Raw genomic sequence first — 14,115 nt, 5'->3', positions numbered from 1 at the left:
CTGTGTAACTGTCTCATGATTCTTTGTCATTAAATTGACCTTGTTAGCTCTAATCTACAGGTACCGGAATGATAGTGTTCTAACATCCTTTTCCATCACAAGTTTCCAAGCCTCTTGCTTTGTTCAATGCTTGATACCTGAAGAAAGATTTTTTCCCCTGCTTTCCCCTGCCTGGTGATACTTGATAGTTACTCTGGCAACAGTAACACAACTTCAGCAATGGTCTAAGGATACTGTTTCAGATTTATACAAAGACTTCATATTTCAGTCATTTGGGAAAATACAAGCATATGGGTGAGAGTTAATTTTTTTTTCTTTTTTCTTTTTTCTTTCTTTTTTTTTTTTTTTTTACAAATGTGCAGACCAAGCTAAGAAAAGACTATTTTGAAAATACTAAGGTTGTTGTCAAGGGTGATATGTTACTAAGAATTTACATCTTAATTTCACTCGTGTTTCTTAGTTTCCTCTTTTTATAAAAAATGTAATGATGCCTTTATATTTACCAGCAAACATCAAATGTTTGATGAAGTATTTCGTGTGTCTCTAGACTAGCAGTTCCCAGGAGAAGTATCTCAAGATGACTCTTCATGAGAGAATTCCTTTGTTAAGTAATTGCGGGATATACTATATACTGAATCTTTTTTGGGAGGGATTCACAATATGTACATTAGCATTTTTAAGTTTCTGAGAAGTCCTGTAGGAGGATACCTTTTTTTCTTACAGTATTTTTTTAACCTAGAACTTCTGAGCATATCTGACAGTAAACCAATAAACTTCTCTTATCCTTTTTTAGCAGGCAACCTCAGTTGCAGTTTGAAATGCACTTTGGAAATGTGTGCTCTAAATTAATGATTCACAAAGGTTTGGATATTATGAAAAAGTGAAATTAAATAATATATTTAGGGATTGTCAGTGTTTTATTTTGCCAAGTAAAGACATCAAAAAATAACTATAACTGCTATTGCTATAATTTATTAGAAGGAAGGGCATTTTATCACCAAAAAATTAGAAAGAGGTGTAAAAATACAGAAATATTTAAAATTTGATAATATTTAGCTTTATAAAAATTTCAAGGCAGGGGCTGCCTGGGTAGCTCTGTGGGTTAAACATTCAATTCTTGATTTTGGCTCAAGTCATAATCTCAGTTTCATGAGATTGAGCCCCACATCAGGCTCCACAGTGAGCCTGGAGCCTGCTTGAGATCCTCTCATTCTGCCGCTTCCCCATCCCATATGCACTCTCTCTCTCAAAAAAATTTTTTTTAATTTAATGTGTCATATTTGTTTTTCTCATTTTGAGCCAGTGAGAATTTCATCATGAGCATATAATACCTATCCATTATTTTTTATTATGGAGCATTTCTTTCCCTTTTCTTTTGATATCAGAACACCCCTTCTCTATAAGAAGAATTCATTCAACATGGTTAGTTTGAGGTGTTGTTGGGGGCACTCACTTTATCTATTAGTCAAGGGGTGAGGTGTGACTTGGGCTGGCCCAATTGGGCCCACATCCCCTGATCACAATCTTGGAGTGTCAGCTTCTATCTTTGGTAATATGTGGAGAAGATTTTCCAAAGGAGCATTTTTAAAGATTGTTTTGTCTGCTTTGTGGAGAATGGCTTTATAAGGAAGAGTGGAAGCCAAGAGACCATTAAGAGACCTATAGAGAGATGATGGTGGTTTAGACTAGGGTCGTGACAGAGAAGGTGAGAATGAATCAGGTTTTGAGATTCTTGTGCTGACAAAGCCAATAGGACTTGATGATGATGGGGGCAATGAAGAAAAGAGAGACAGAACAGGGACTCTCTAGATTAGGATTTCTACAGCTGGATGGGAGGTGGAGCCATCTACTGATGGGCATGTGTCTGTGTACATTTTTATTTTTATTTTATTTTATTTTATTTTGAGAGAGAGAGTGCATGGAGGAGTGGGAGCAGAGGGAGAGAATCTTTTTTCTTTTTAAAATTTTTATTTATTCATGAGAGACACACAGAGAGAGGCAGAGACATAGGCAGAGGGAGAAGCAGGCTCCCTGTCCTAGATCCTTGATCCTAGAACCCCAGGATTATGACCTGAGCCAAAAGCAGACACTCAACCACTGAACCACCCAGCTCTCTTGGTGTCCCAAGAGAGAATCTTAAGCAGCTCAGCACAGAGCCCAACTCAGGGCTCAATCTCATGACCCTGAAATCATGACCTGAGCTAAAATCAAGAGTCATATGCTTAACCAACTGAGCCATTCAGGTGCCCCAGCACATTTTTAAAAATTATATAAGTTGTGACAATACCAAACCAACTTAAATTTATTGCAGTGCCCTGGGGAAAGTAGAAATCCTCATCTCTTAATCAGTATCGGATGTACCTGTTGTCTCAAAAGATGCAAAAGAAAATAGAAACCCCTCGGAAGCCTCGCAGTCCATCCTGTATTATCATTGCCTTGATAACAGGAGGAAAAATACTATTTAAATAAAGTGCCAATACCAGTGAGAAAGTGTCACACTAAGAAGAGTAATCTTTTTTTTTGGTATGTTTTATTGGAGTTCAATTTGACAACATATAGTATAACACCCAGTGCTCATCCCGTCAAATGCCCCCCTTAGTGCTTAGAAGAGTAATCTTTATGCTCAACATAATAGTTTAATCAAACGCTCTTGGGCAAACATGGATGCTATAGCATGTGTCATGCATCATTTGGGAATGCCTTCAGCAAAAAGCTGCAGAACCATCATCAGTATAATGGAGGTGTCTGTTGTTTGTGCCTCTCTGTTTCACATATTGCCACAATCAATTATATTTAAAAAGGTGAACACCACCAAAGAGAAATGAAATAAGATTAGGCTAATGCAGTCTTTTTGGCAGCTGTGGCTTATATCAAACCTGGTGTGCATAAGCAACTGTTTCTGTAAAGTATATTTGTGTATCAATGCTGTGAAATCAGGGAGTTTAGGGAAAAGTTGTCAGTAAAAGTATGTTATCTCCTTTTGGGAGAATTATTCAATTTACCTATAAATAGATTAGCATGCTGGGAAAACTGTTGGTAAATAAGACCCAGGGATGCAAGGTAATGGAATAATCATGGCATTTATTCATGTTCAGATGTAACATTCATCTTGAAAGCTTGAAATATTAAATCTCTTATTTTGCACTTAGAGTATTCTGCTCAAATGGCAACAACAGGTTCTATAGCAAATGTGTGGGAACTTATTTCTAAAATGTATTATGCTGAGTGAAATAAGTCAATCAGAAAAGGACAAACATTATATGGTCTCATTCATTTGGGGAATATAAAAATTAGTGAAAGGGAATAAAGGGAAAGGAGAGAAAATGAGTGAAAATATCAGTGAGGGTGACAAAACATGAGAGACGCCTAACTCTGGGAAATGAACAAGGGGTAGTGGAAAGGGAGGTGGGCGGGGGGATGGGGATGACTGGGTGATGGGCACTGAGGGGGGGCCCTTGGTGGGATGAGCACTGGGTGTTATGCTAAATGTTGGCAAATTGAACGCCAATAAAAATAATTAAAATAAAATAAAATAATAAAATAAAATAAAATGTTTGATTTGCCACCTAAATTGTCTTAAATCATAATCACAAGACCTTTGTCAGCCTTTTTTTTCTTTATTAAAAAGCTAGATTCTTTTTTTTAAAAGCTATATTTGTGGAGTGGGGGCTTTGTTTAAAATGAGTGAATGTAATGACATTGTTTTTTTTTCTTAATTTCATAAAACAGCACTGAAAATAAATATTGGTGTCTGTACCTGAAGCTGAAAGAAATTGGATGCTATTCATTATACTGCATTGCTACTCTTCCCCTCCCCACCCCATGGCAAGTGTTGTATCAGTGAGAAAAACATTGGATTTGTGCCACCTTATAGAACATCTTTCTTTAGTTTCTGCATTTTTTTTCCACTTCAAAAACCCTGCCCTAGAACCCTACTGACCCACCTCAAGAAGGTTGTCCCATTGATCTCTGCCTCTTCGGTCATATCTTCCATTATCCTGAGAGGAAAAAAAATCTCTGTTGCAATCCAAAAGATCAAATGATTTTTACCCATTTTTTCCACATTGATCAAACACCTTGTGTAGAATATCCTTTCTCCCTTCTTTTGTCATCTAATTACTAATTTCTTGAAAAGAAGGATCAAGGCTTGTATCCTTGGAAGCTCTCCCTGGCCACCCAGGCTCATCCTTCTCTCTGGCTTTCTGGATCATTGATGGCATTTGGCTATAATTGCCATGTTTGTTTTAAAGTTTGTCTCATGGATATGTCCTGTCTTGCTTCCCAGATTGTAAGCCCTACAACGACAAGAATATTGTTGTTGACTTTGTTGTCCGTTTTGTGTCTCTTGTCCTCTGCTTTTCTACCTATCCAAAGTCATCTGTACCCTCAACAAAACTCACCATGCCTGGGGGCACCTGGGTGGCTCAGTTGGCTAAGCATGGGACTCTTGATTTGGGCTCCACACTCAGCTTGAAGTCTGCTTAAGATTCCTCTCTCCATCTCCCTCCACCCTTCATCCTGCTCATGCTCACTTCCATGCACATGCCCTTTCTATCTCTCAACTAAGTAACTAAATATGATCTTTTAAAAAGAAAAAAAAAAGCTCACTGTATCTGTCTGGGTTCTCACATGTATCTACCTTCTTTGCCTTCATCTTACCTGGCTCATAAGCATATCTCTTGGCAGAAGCACTTTTTTTGGTTGGCCTTTGTAATGCCATGCCCTCCTGCCTCCCCTATGTGTCATCTGCAGTCTCCATTCCTGGCTCAAAATCTAATATTGATGTGAGCTCAGGGGCACAGGGCTGTGTACTATGCTCTTCTTTCTCATTCTCTTATTATGCATAATCTTCAACTATATAACAAGTATAATATTACAACATTTAAGCTTTGTCTATGCACACACTGTAATTTTATTTGTTTCTATAAACTGGGTATGCATTCCAAACTCTTTCCTATCAAACAACTTAATGTAGACACTTTAAATTCAATAAAGTGATTTCTTGGCTAAAGGGAATATTATTATCATACCTCCCTTACCTTGTGATTCCTCTCAGAGTATCCTTTTGATTTTCTTCACAGTATTTAATATCTGAAATAATTTCATAATAATTTTTATACAAGATTACCGTTATCTGTCTACCTCACTATAATATATGTAAGCACTGTCAGAGCATGACTTTGCCTGATTACTGTCCATGGTTACTGTCCATCCAGAGCTTAATTTCAAATGAGAGAAATAGACATTAAACAAATAATTGGTTAATTATTTATGAATTGCTGAGTGCTATAAGACGTTAAAAAATACATTAAAGAGATAACTTATATCCACTCTGTGCTGTTACTTTAAGAATGTATTCCTATATCACCATATGCAATTCATTCTATGTGCTGAGTAAACAGCCTGAGAAATTTAGGCTGTATTTCACCTGAGGGATTTGTCATCCTATTGTGATTCAGTTTTAACACCAGCCTGCCCTTGCATCCAGGAGGTTAGTGTACTTCAATTATATTTATAGTATTGACTTTGTTCATTATCTAGTAGACATCTGATTGTTTACATTCTGTATTCCCCTCCAGCAGCTCCACTAGGTAACTGAAGAATCACTGGAAATGATCCTTGTGATAGTTATGTTCTTACCATGAACTGTCATATCATCCACTCAAGGAAAAGCTTTTTTTTTTTTTTAATTTTTTAAGATTTATTTATTTATTCATGATAGATGTAGAGAGAGAAAGAGAGGCACAGGCACAGGAGGAGAGAGAAGCAGGCTCCATGCCGGGAGCCCGATGTGGGACTCGATCCCGGGACTCCAGGATCATGCCCTGGGCCAAAGGCAGGCGCCAAACCGCTGAGCCACCCAGGGATCCCCAAGGAAAAGCTTTTTTAATTTCCCATACTTCACCTCTCTGGCTTTCTAGGCACAGATAAAAGGAAAGGACAATCCTCCATCCCACAAATTTGTTCTTAATGATATTCAGCAATACAGAGCATGAAATGCTCCAGGCCATAATCCCAATACCCCTAGGCACTTCAGTGGTCAAAAGAACACGAACCTAGTATCAGCCTGTGAGTTCAGATCTCAGTTGTTTAGCTGTGTGACCTTGGGCAAATGACTGAACTTCTCTATTTTACTTTCCTTTGTTGTAACAAGAAATAGTGATAGCAACTAAAGGATTGTTATGAGAATTAAAATCCCGACACATATCAGGCCTTTCAGCCAATCATAAGCACTTAGTAAACATTCAATAAAGCTTAGATTGCACTAAACAGTTGCAACTACTACATACTTACCACTGGCCTATCATCTTCAACTATTGTGTATTTTTACTTTCCTTAAAAGCTAGTCTCCTCAAATCTTTTGTGCATTTGAAAGTACATTCCATGATGTAAAATAATTTGCCTTTCATAAGTTGAAATGTGTTTTCTCCACCAAGATGGCATTCACTCTTCCTGAGAGTATTTTAGACTTCCTCATAATAGAGCCTGAAACCAATTTATCCTTGAGGCAAACTCCTGGGGACTCAATAGAATGAAAGCTACTGAGGCACTTGAAAGTTTCTAAAATCAGTAGCTCTCAGTAGGAATATATCAAAAATTAAAATGGGTAGAAATTAGCATTTTAATTTGCAATCAGTGGTTGCTTTGACTTATTCTCGTTCTTGATAAAGGGATGGGAGTGTCACATTTGCTTTTCTAATATGGGCACAATACAAAGCTTGCCTAAGCTATCCTCAATTGAAATTAATACATAAGCATTTCAAATCAATGAGCTACAAGGTCTTTTGAACATAAATAAACATGTCTCTCCACAATTTCCTTTGTTCTCTGTGTTCATATGCTAGTTTCTTGACTGAACTTGACTTTGCATTCCATAATTTAGTCTTCCATTTGGCATCCTTAAACCTATCAAATGACATTTAGATTAGATTTGATTGTCTTTAAAATGGGCCATTCCCATTTCTTTCTTGACCTTAGTAAGTAATATAGTGAGATACCACTCAGAAATGTCATACATACTAGCTCATCATCCCTCAATGGTGTTTGTGCTTCCTGACAGATGGTCAAGAGAGTGGAAAAGCCAGTGGAGGTAACGAGGGCTCTTCTACTCCCACTCAGTCACAAGGACAGACAAACACAAACATCAGGAACTGCTACTATGATCACCCAAGGCTTCCAGGTTACTGAGGGGAACCTCCTGATCTGAGCCAGATCTTCTTTATTTGAATCATTTTTCCCTTCTTGCTCTTCCTAAGAATGGCTCTCAGCTTTCAAGTACCTATTATATGATGGCATATATTTTTCCATAACACTGTGAATATTCCATTTTCCTTTGAGTATAACAATTCATGCATGACTCTAAAACTAGACCGCCTGAGTTCTAGCCCTGACTTTACCCATCATGTGATCTTGGAGGAATTATATCATCTTTGTGCTTCAGGGTTCTTATCTTTAAAATGGGGATCAAAAACACTATCACACCAAAAATTGCACTGGAAAAATTTAAGTAGGCAAGGAAAACTGTATTCAGGCTATTGCAATAGGGAGAGAAACCAGAAAGCAATCTGAACTCAACTCCACTGAAACAAAGGTGGGAGAGTTTTTAAGACCCGGGTGAGCAGCTCATAGGTCATCTGGGTTTGCCAATTGGCCTAACTCAAAGAGAAAGTCATCTTTCTTGTATTTTTCTGACAGGAGATAGTTGTACAACTTGGAGCAAGACTCCACCAAGGTTAGGTTCCTGTCCTCTCACAGAGACTGGAACTTAGGGGGTGCTATCTCTCTTGATAATTACACTTTACAGGGATGGCTCTCAGTTCCTTGAGAAAGGTAGTCCTAACTTATAAAACAGACAAGAGGTGTTAAAAAGATTTTTAACACTAAAAGTTAAAGAAAGGATTTAGAATTACAGGTTATCAAAATTAAATGCTCTAAAAAAAGAGAAGTCAGAGGCTCAGAGTCAGGAAGAAGCCTGTCTAACTTTAGTCAAGCTGAAGAAAATGTCATGGCCATCTTAGTCAGTACCTATCTTGGTCAGTACCTATATCCTGTAGCTGTTATACTTATTAAATGGATAAAACCATGTAAAATACTAAAAACAATGTCACAGGTGGTTAAAAAAAAAGTATAACCAATTATTCATAATCAGTATTACATCTGTGGTTTAGAGGATGGGGTTTGGAGTCAAACAGGTCGGCCCACAAGTTCTGGCTTAGTGAGGCCATTGGCAAGTTACTTGACCTTTTAAGCCTTTATGAGATTGAAAGTATTTACCTGACTGGGCTGTTGTGAAGATTAGCAAACTCTTGAATATTAAAATATTTATGTATAATCAGTTCTCAAGAACGGGCAACTAATGTTGCCATAGGTCCCTGCACTGCACCTGAAATGGCTTCCTTAAACAGTACAGTGGAGCATGCAGTTGTCAGCTAGAACCCACAAGGCAGATGGCCACCTCCCTTGTCACTGTTCTTACCCCCACCTCAAGCCATCCTTTCCCACCATTTTTCTCGGGTTGAACAGAGCACATACTTGTATATTGAAAAGTAAAGTAGGGCTATGGTGATGGGATACCAAGTGATTCATGATTAATGGAAACACATAGGTTTTCATAAGGTATAAAACTTTGATATTATCATAGCCAATAGGAATGTTTCCTCCTACATTTTTAATAGTAAAGAGAAAAACAGTAGGTCCTAGTTAATAGTGTACCCTCCACTTCCTTTTTTTTCCTATATAGGTTGGTAAGTTATGGAGAGAGAATCTAAAGGTGTCCACATGCCACTGATTCAGCTAATACCTAGTTCTTACTCCGAAATTGGATATTCTTGTTCATCCATCCTTCCAGTAAGCTGCACAATTTGGCGTTGCTCTGCACCAATCAGAGGTGTGCTGCTGTCCAGATGCTATGTATATTCTCAGAAAGGAAGCCAAAGCATTACATCCAAGAGAATATCTAAACATTTTTAAAAAGAACTACACATCTTGGAAATTAAGTGGCTGAATTTTGAAACAACCTTTTTTATTTAGAAATGGAATGCTGTTGTCTCCTTGCTCTCCTGTTTACTCAGCCCTCCACCCCACCCCTGGCATGAGTACTGAACCAGTGAGGAAGAAAACAGCAAACCTGCTTATCACAGTAGAATGAGGACTCCCAAGCAGCTGCTGTGGTTTTACAGACGAAGATAGCTAAGTGTAAATTGCTCATTGTTACTGATGCATGCAAAATAGAACTTCTTTGGTTCTGGAGCCCAGATTAAAATTCGAGAAAGAAAATAAGAAGATGAGGCGGTACAGCTATGTTGACAGCACTAATAGGGAGCTCTACCAACATGGCAAGTCTTTCTGTCAGCATTTCTAATTAAACTGTAAACATTAACTGGATTACCCTTCCGTCTTAATTTTCCATTTACAGCATAAGAGCCATATTATTTGCTTCCTCTGTATTCAAAGGAATCATCTAAAATTGCTTCTGGAGATAAAATATTGTGACCCACTCTGGGAGAAAAAACAGTAAATTGATACAATTGATCATGTTCCTTTGAGGATCTGGCCTGATAATTGTGTCACAGAATCCATTGGATTGAAAAAGGAATAAAAACATCCTTCTCTGTTCTAGGGTAATCTAGGACTCTACTTGGAACTTTAATTCTTTCACCAAACTGATAGGTTTGCCCAGGGCAACAGCTAATTTAGCTAATGCATTTTATTGGGTCAAATGGTTGCTTTCCCCAAATATGACCATACCCTGAGCCCCAGAACTGTGAATATGAACTTATTTGGAAAAAGGGTCTTTGTAGATGTAATGAAGTTAAGAATCTTGAGATGAGATCATCCTAGATTAACTGGGTGGGCCATAAATTTAATGAGAAGTGTGCCCTTGTAAGAGACAAGAAAGTAGAAGACCAGGTGGAGATGGAGACAGAGACTAGAATTAGGCAGCCACAGGAATGCCTGGCACTGTCACAAGCTGAAAGAAGCAGGGAAGGATTTTCCCAGAGCACCTTCAGGGAGAGGATGGTCCTGCCAATACCTTGATCTTGGACTTCTGGCCTCCAGAACTCTGAAAGAACAAATTCCTTTTTATTTAAGCTGCCAGGTTTGTGATAATTTCTATGGTAGCTCTAGAAGAAGGCATATTTTATTGACTAGACAGACAGCATCACTGGAATGAACAATTCATTGGATTATTCTGTTTTGTTTAGATACAGCTTGTGAGACAATTAATATACTATCATAAAATAAAATACACTTGGTTATAAAAATATGTCATCTTTATATAACTCTAAATCAAGGGAACAAATCAATAGTTCATTCCTTTCATTCAGTCAAACTGGTTACATGGCATTATGGTGGATGGAGATAGCATTGATTGAGGCACTACTTCATGCCATGCTTTGTGGTTAATGTTTTCTAGAGCTTAAGTCACTCTGCACCCATGCTTTCAGATGAAAAAAAAAATGATGCAAAAAGAGATTTAGAAACTTGCTAAGATTCTCACAGATAAGAAGAGATGTGATTTCCACTTTCATCTCCAATATGTAAAAAGCTTGGAATTCATCAGTCTTGTCCTTACAACAGAAAAAACCTGAGGAAACTGAAAACCAATGATCTTTCTTAGACTCTTCAGAGAACTAAGGTTATAGATTGGTCTGCTACCCTGAAACCTGCAGATATAGATTCATCCAGGGAAACACTGCATGGGGGTGGTGGTAGGGACACAGACTTGCTTATAAGGAGCAGAAGATGCTAGACACCACAAGCTGGCAGGAACATTTAAATAGTAACTGCAATAAATTGCTGGAGGCTGAGGCAGACTAGCATGAAAGCAAGAAGCTCCTTGGGTCCAAGTAGGACCCTCACACATTCTGAGTTTTCCCTTCAGAAATTGGATCAGGTCCTAGGGTTAGGCTCTAAGAAAGATTTCCACATGTCATTGGCAATGGCTGTCTCAAACTCTTTTGCCCAAAGAAGTTCTTGTCTCCAGGAAGAAGGAATTTTCCAGAGGGAAGTTCTGGAAACTTATTCTCACTAGGGGAAGATGATTCTGCCCCACTTTAAGCACTATCTAACTTGAGGGGGGAAAAGAAAAACAAAAACCATAGTCACCAAGGGGCAGGACTTCAAGGAAATATATTGGAAACACTGCAGCTAAGGAAGGGAACAGGGACCCCTTGGGGAGCGAGGGACAGAAAAACATGTAAAGACCATAGCCTCAAGTACCAGTCCCACTGAATGCCCAACAATTGAAAGATTATAGAATGCCCCCATCTGCTATACCCTACCACCACACCCATAATATTCCATTATAGCAGTATATTACCATTAGAAGATGTGCCAGATCTGTAAGGCACAGACATTACTGAAGAATAGTATCAAGAGTAACACTCAAATCAAGAAGGAAGTCAAAAACAAAAACAAACAAAAATGGACACTAGGGGGAATTTGAAACCTCTGGTCCTACAGCTGCAACAAGTATGAAATATAGCTGAGCTTAGCCATATTCATAGAAATCATCATGGTAAAACCCTGTTTACTTCAATCCTGATTACCTGATAAAACATGTATGGCTTTCATCAAAAAATTACAAGTAATGCTAAAAGAGAAGAAAAAACACTTGTCTAAAAACACAAAGTAATCATGAAAAGCAGAATAAGATATAGCAACAATACTGGAATTATCAGATAAGGAATTTAACATAACTATAACTAATATGATAAAGAATGTAATGGAAAAAATAGATAACATAAAAGGAGGAGTAGGATTTTTTTAAGCAAAACAAAAAATAAAATCTAGATATAGCATATTCAAACTGCAGTAAACCAAAGACAAAATCTTGAGGGAAGAAAGAGGGGGATAAAAACCAATGTATCTATAGGAAAATGCATGAGAATTACTACAGACTTCTCATTAGAAACTATGCAGTCAAGAAGAGAATGGAATGGAATCTTTGAAGTAGTAAAAGAAAAATCTGCATCCTAGAATTCTGTGTCTAGCTAACTTATGCTTCAATAATAGAGGAATAAATATTTTTCAGACACATGAAAATTGAAAGAAGTCACCACCAGCAGACTTACCTTTGAAGAAATGTTAGAAGTAATTCCTCAGGCAGAAGTAAAATGACTTAGATCAGAAACTTGCATGTACACAAAGAAAGCAGGAGCATCAGGAAAGACATTAATGAAGATTAAATAAAATTGTTTATTTTTCTTGTTAATTCATCTAAAATATGACTTTTTTATAAATTTATTTTTTATTGGTGTTCAATTTGCCATCATACAGAATAACACCCAGTGCTCATCCTGTCAAGTGCCCCCCTCAGTGCCCACCACCCAGTCACCCCCACCCCCCGCCCTCCTCCCCTTCCACCACCCCTAGTTCATTTCCCAGAGTTAGGAGTCTTCCATGTTCTGTCTCCCTTTCTGATAAAATATGACTTTTTAAAAGCAATAATAGTAATAATACATTGGGTAACTATAGCATATGGATAAATGAATTAAATGACAGCAATGTCACAAGAGACAGAACAAATTAGGAATTCTCTGTTATAAGGTACCTGCATTTCTAATGAAGTGGTATAGTGTTATTGAAAGTGGATCTAGAGAATTTCATTTACATGAAAGCTCCAAAATAAGCAAATCTGCAGAGGCAGAGAGGCAGTTAATCATTTTCTAGGGCTGTGGATGAGGGTTGGGTATAGATTTAGACTGACTGATAATGGGGATGGGATTTCTATTTGGTGTGATCTAAATGTAAAATTGTGGGAATGGTTGTCCAACTCTGACTAAAAACTACTTAAAGTATAAACTTCATAATGGTGAATTTTATGGTATGCAAATTATATCTCAATAAAATTATGAAAATTAAAAAAATGAGGACCTGCAAGAAATATGCCCAAACACTAATGAAGTCTATGTTGTTAGAAGTAGTATAACTATGAATAGTGTTGACACTATGCCACACACTAAGAGCTTTAAAAAAATTTACTCATTATTCATTACAACTCAAAGAAGTAGGTACTATTACAATATCATTTTGACACAGGAGAAATCTAAGTAGAGAAAGATACACAGTGTGGATTTGAGCCAGGAAGACTGGCCCAGAGTGCATGCTCTTCACTCTGCACCATGTTACGTCAGCACCAAGATCTTGAGTATTATCTTTCTTCATCATCTCCAAAATTTATTTCTCACAGTTATGATACAATTATAGGAAAGATGTAAATAAAACTTAGTTTGTCCTTTCAAAAAAGTGGATTTAGATTCTTTAAAAATGTATATACTCTATTGTAGAGTAACCACTAAAAATTAAAAATAAGCATCAATTATAAACACCAAGAGAGGAGATAAAATACAATCATATAAAATGTGCAAGTAAAAGAAGAGAAGGCAGTAAAAGAGGGAAAAAAAAAAACAGAATAAATGCAATGAGTAGAAAATAGGTAGGTACAAAGATGGTAAATTTTAATCCAAATTTATAAATGATCATTTTAAACATTATCAATAGTATGAAAATTCAGGTAAGTACAGAGATTGTCAGATTGGACTTAAAAAATTAGACCCAACAATATGTTGTCCATAAAAACCCACTGAGAACATAAAGACTCAGAAAAATGCTGCATAGCAGGAGAGAGATTCTTCTAGTCTGTGTTCTCTCCCTAAATTGGAGTGCAGTAGAAAGTCACTTAATCTTTCTAGACTTAATTTCCTTATCTTTATTTATTTTCATGTTATGAATTTTCACATAACATTTTTACTGAGTAATTTTAGCCTGGTTTGGTAGGACATAGGCACCAACTCGTTATCATTCCCCGTGTTATCCCATCCTGCCTCATACCCTACATGTATGTAGTCTTCTGAGCTTGTTCTGCCTGATTCCTGGTTTATTATTTTTAGGGGAGTACTTTTCGGGTAATCTTATAAATGAAATAATAAATTCAGACCCACTTATGGATTGGGCAAACAGCTTGACTAAATTACATAATGGTCTTAAAATTCTGTGATTCTATCTATATGGGAGTTTTCTAACTATAGTACAAGTCAGAACTTGGTTATTTTTCAACTTGAAGAGACAACTAAAATGGAGAAAATAATCAAATGTCTTATTCTGATCTGA

General features: G+C 37.2%; 1 protein-coding gene and 1 long non-coding RNA gene across 14 annotated transcripts in view; one reads left to right on the top strand and one right to left on the bottom strand.

The window, feature by feature from the left end:
• RGS7 (regulator of G protein signaling 7) overlaps positions 1-14,115 on the top strand; it is a 581,011-nt gene that overhangs the window by 379,889 nt on the left and 187,007 nt on the right. The window lies entirely within an intron of this gene.
• LOC112648714 (uncharacterized) overlaps positions 1-14,115 on the bottom strand; it is a 56,980-nt gene that overhangs the window by 2,937 nt on the left and 39,928 nt on the right. For 4 of the 7 annotated variants that reach the window (XR_007411946.1, XR_003129236.2, XR_003129234.2 and 1 more), the window contains 2 exons: positions 5,040-5,091; positions 3,945-3,998 (listed from right to left, as the gene is read on the bottom strand). This is a non-coding gene — a long non-coding RNA (uncharacterized LOC112648714). Of the gene's footprint in view, positions 1-3,944; positions 3,999-5,039; positions 5,092-12,077; positions 12,137-14,115 lie in introns of all 7 variants that reach the window. The other 3 variants (XR_007411947.1, XR_003129235.2, XR_007411948.1) reach the window with 1 other exon arrangement.

This window comes from Canis lupus, chromosome 7 (assembly GCF_003254725.2).
Source record: "Canis lupus dingo isolate Sandy chromosome 7, ASM325472v2, whole genome shotgun sequence".
In the NCBI taxonomy this organism is placed as follows: domain Eukaryota; kingdom Metazoa; phylum Chordata; class Mammalia; order Carnivora; family Canidae; genus Canis; species Canis lupus.
This window is presented reverse-complemented; position numbering and strand designations above follow the sequence as displayed.